Here is a 5399-nt window from a genome sequence, read left to right as displayed (position 1 = left end):
AATAAAAATAGTACAGGAGCTCCGTCCCCCTGCGCACCCCCCCCCCCCCAATTCGAGCACTGATTATAAGTTTGGACATTGAATGACATTAGTAACACGATGTAATTTGCTTTTGTAAATGTTTACGAAAACTTGAATCGTGGGGATAGGGTATTATTTTGACACCGACTTGGATATTCGGGAAAGCTCTGTTTTTTTTTGTTAAACACGTGCTGACCTTAAAAATGGTGTGCGAACCTAACCTGTAACGTAGTAACCCACTACCGCGCCACTGGTGGTGTTGCCTGTGATTGTTGGTTCCCATTGGGGTAGTCTACGCGGCATTTTGCGCGGTTTGGGTGACAGTTCGCCGGCATCGCTCGCACGTTTCCGCCGTTTCTTCCGATAGATCCCGTAAGTATTATTTTTAAGATTAATTCGGTTGATATGCGCGTAATAAAAAATTATATAAAATTGTAAATGAGTGCTTAAAGTAGGAATATACGTATGTGGATTTAGAAACGCAGTTTTAAATGCAATAAAATTGATGAAATATAAAAGTTAAATTAACTAGGTATCTTTTTATTATTATTTTATTAGTTAGAAATAATTAAATAATTAAATAATTAAATCCATAATTTAATAAAATGGTTCACAGTAGTTATCTTTTGTGTCTCATAGGTAGCTATTATAGTATGTATAAAATATAATCTAAAATAAATATTTCCCATCTTAAGACTTGTCCAACTTATATTAAAGTTATATTTAAATGTGTATAAATGAATAATATATTTATATTATTTACATTTAAAGAGAATTTTTTTTTTTTTAAATCTTTATTTGAAAATATAATTTCCACTATATATTAGATGGTAATTATACAACTTTAATTGATATTTATTTTAAGGTATGTATAGTAAAATATCTACATAAAGCATTTCTATAAAAAATTAATCAAATTGGTTGAATTGAGCTAATTGACTAATATGACATAATATTTTATTCCTTATTCGCTAATAATCTATTTAGTTTATCGTAGCATATGTTAATATATAACTAAATTTGCCGTTACTATATTATGTACATAGGCGTCATTTTAACTTTTCGCTTGGGGGGGCTGAATATATTAAAGGCAAACAGACTATTGCAATATAGTTTATTAAAATTGTTTATCCTAGGTTTTTTTTTTTGGGGGGGGGGGCTTAGCACCCCCAAGCCCCCCAATTTGCACCTATGATTATGTATGCTATCCTTAATTAAGTAATTTAATTGACTATAATAAAACTATAAAATAACAATTATAAATATCCCTATTATCCCAAAAAAGTTTGAATTTTCATATTATTTGTCATCCCACGAAGGGAAAACCATTTAAACTGAATTGATTATAGATTTCTATTAGATGTCAATAATAAATGATTTGATGAATTATATTATGGTCTTGCAAAAGAGCGATTGCATTTTTTAAATTTATATAAATTTATAGGAATGATCCTTAATTTTCAATTGTAATGAGTTCTGTGTATTCTACTGCAATGATTTCATAAGTGAATTTTAGTCCCTGAAAAATTAAAACAGAGTTTCTGAAATCAATGTCATACCATTTATAATTTCTATACTATAACGTCTAACGATTATAAATATTTAGTTTTTTTTAAGTTTACATTTAATTACAATTTTTTTAAATTATACATTGTATTAAAATATAGATATTACTTTATGAAATTATCTGGACCCTCCCCATGACAAATTCTTAAATACGCCACTGTATCATTAGTGTATTCATATACAAGTAGAGACGTAAAGTTGTTGATCAATGGGTACCTATATATTCTCTGTATTTATAAATAGGAATCTCAGAATTCAGATAATATTAGTGAGTTAATCAAGTATTTAACTAAATAGTTTAGGGGTTTCACTTTTATAGTTAGGTATGATTATATTGTGACTATAAAAGGTTTCGTTACCTAAAGTTTTACTTCCTTTATATATCTTCACATATCTTAGGTATTGAGTTAGCAACTAATTTAACCAAAAAAATAAAAATAAAAATAAAAATAAAAAAAGAATAATGTTAAATCATTATACTTAAGTTAGGAAAAGTTAGTTAGAGTCGAGCGAGTCCAGAGTTCCGAGAAAGTTATATTTATGTTGAATAATTTGTAGGATTTTCAAAAAACACTTAAAATAAATAAACAGCACTCTCTTTAAATTATAAACTGATGACAGATAATAAATATTATTTAAAAATTGTATATTTTTAAACTATCCGTTGTTCAGATTGTTTGGTATAATTACTTTGTTTTTAATTTTATGCTAGGGTTTTTTAAATTTTTAATCTTACGACGATCATTGTAACGTTGTATATTCTAAACTGAAAATAATAAGTATTTTTTATTTTTTTTATTATTTTTATAGATAGGTATAAAAATGAAATGCCTACTAGTTGTATTGGGTTTTAATAAGACAAATAACGGATTAATTCGTAGTTTGTGTGACTTAGAATTCGTAATACGACGTTTCGATATTTGAATATTAGAAATCTGTTTTTAATTGTTCCGTTGGGAAAACTTGTGTCGTTTGTTGTTCAATGGAACTTCTAATATAAATCCAGAAACTTGAACTTTGGGTATGTTCATAATATAAGTGTTGATATAAATTATTATGTTGTAAATTGTTGATGTTTTGTCGTTTTATGAGTTGGAGTATCTAGAGTCTAGACTAATATATTATACAAGAAAAATAATAATTGAGGTAATACCTACTATTATTTTATAATCAATTCAATTTGAGTTTTTTTATAATAGAAATATTTATTTTGTTTTTTTTCATTAGTTATTTGATCATTTTATCATTTATTTAACTATTGTGTCGTTAATATTATAGTATAATATTATTATTAATCAATATTTGAAATTCGTTTGATTGTTGTATCAAATGTATCCTACTGTGGAATTTGACTATTTGAAAAATGTCTTTCCTTAATTAATAATTAACAATTTTTAATTTAATTTTGATTGAGTAGTTTTTAGTAGGCATTAGTAACTAATGAGCACTATTATTTGAAATTAAATGATATTTGTTAGAACCTCGAAACATACCCTTCTAAAATGTGTTACAAAATGTATGAGCAGAAAACATATACCAGGTGTTTGATTTTCATATAACTGATAGTTAATTTAGTCGAATGTTGCACTGATATTAAAAATTTTAAACCTATGATAAATCATTATTATTATATTAATATTTTATTAAGCTTTATTTCTCAATAGCATCTACACTTTTGATAAATGTACGTTTATGTCAGCAAGCTGATTTACTTGTACCTATATTCGAATCTGTAACCTTATTGATATATAAATTGACAAATAAATTGAATCGTGTCGAATAATTCTAAGCTGATTACATACGTTGTAATTTTCTCTTCGACCTTTTTCGACATAATCCAATTTCAAGGATATTCCAATTATAAAAATATACACACACTCGTTTCCATGTTCCAAATTCGTAATTTAGATATAAGTCACACCAAATGGGAGTATAATTTTTTTATTTCCTCCTAGATACGACAAAAATATTATACGAACGTGTTTGTTTTTTAGGAATTTGTATATTGCATAATATTATGTACCATAATATTTTCAAGGAAAAAATCATTTTGACAAAAGTGAAATTTAATGCCTGCTGGGACATTGACTCCCAAAAGACTTGGGACGTGTATACAATAATAATGAATAGATTACCTATTTTCGATGGAAACATGTATGTTTTTGGTCGCGGCGAAGAGAGGATGAATGAAGAGAGTAAAGAAATTAATCTAAATTCAGAGATACCGATAAGGGGATTGACATAAACGCAAATAAATCGTTTTGCTACGATATTGTACACCTTTTTGCTCATGAATTGTGTCTTGATTAAAAACTATACACTACGTTTTTGTTTTCCGTGGCTGTGGCCTTTCGTCCCAGATGTTTGATCTACTCCGGATACCAATTTCCCGTGTTTTTCTCGGCTTATGCTTTCTTTTATTTTAGTTTACTTACTGATTTTTGGTGAAAAATGTAGGTACCTATACACAATTTTGTTGGTTAGAATAAATTCAATGTCATTAAACATAATCGATAGTATAACAAAAAATATTCAGAGAGAACATTACTGACACAAATGTTTATTTTATCCACATCGATGAATTACTACAGTACCTACTTATTATTTGAATTAAATTTACATATTTATGAAAATAACATATAAAAATAAATATAAATAAAATTATACTTTTGTACTTGTTACAATCAAAATAAAATATGTCACAGAATGATTAGTTATTGTATTTACTTCATAATTATTTCATAAAGTGATCTTATGAATTTTGTTTTATAACATTTATTTTTATTGAATCATACCTACAGTAAGACACCCAGCCGAAGAGTAGGTTCGTAGAATATACATCCTTTAATATTTGTAATCTGTCATAGTGTCAGTCAAACTGATTTTACAATTGAAAATGTGGAGACCGCGTACACAAATTCCTTTAAATTTTTAAAGTAGTTTCGCAAAACCGGGCGATTTAAATATAAACTTTGAAATACACCCGAAACTTTTAAATCAATAAATAGTGTAATTCCTATATTATACAAAAAATTAGCTCGTATTTTAATTTTTTAAATGTTTTTTTAAACCTAACGACAAGCAATCTCCTAGCAATATTTTTTAGATTCTGAGTGGAACGATGAATGTATTGATTTTACAATGATGTGTGTTTTTTTATTTTTTTATTTTTTTATTTTTTTATTTATTTTTTTATTTTTTTTGTGTCTGTGTACACGATAAGTAGTCGAAATAATGCTACGATTTTCAACTTCAGTATCTTGTTCGATCAGAAAGTGAATATCGTTGGTGCATTGGGGAGGTCAAAATTTAAATTTCCCAGTAGTTTTCAAAAGCGCCGGGAAAAACAAAAGAAAAATTAAGGAAAAACGGGAATTTTTACGCAAAATCTGTTTTCGAGAAAATCGATTTTGGTTTTTGGTGTAACTTTAAAAAAAATGACCGTGGATGCATGAAATTTTGACTGAATGTTTACATTTCCATTTTCTATACACGATAAAATTTTCAAAATATTTTGACTTATTTTGAGCTCTTTACGGACATTGTCAGTTTTCATTTTTTTTTAGTTTTTTTTCTAAAAATATCAATAAAATTTTATTTGTTGGATAAAAAAGCTTGAAAATTTAATAGAAGGCTCCTAGTATATTGTTTCAAAGGCAGATGAAAAATATTAAAAATCGTTAGTCACAGTTTTTTTTTATAAGCATTTAAAGTTCAAAAAATGACAAAATATGGAAAAATCACGAAAATTTGCAAATTATTTCGAGTTATAAATTCATAAAAATTTTCTTTTAAATCTAAGATATGAAATG

The sequence above is a fragment of the Acyrthosiphon pisum genome, chromosome A3 (genome assembly GCF_005508785.2).
Source record: "Acyrthosiphon pisum isolate AL4f chromosome A3, pea_aphid_22Mar2018_4r6ur, whole genome shotgun sequence".
Lineage (NCBI taxonomy): Eukaryota > Metazoa > Arthropoda > Insecta > Hemiptera > Aphididae > Acyrthosiphon > Acyrthosiphon pisum.
Note: the sequence above shows the minus strand (reverse complement) of the source record.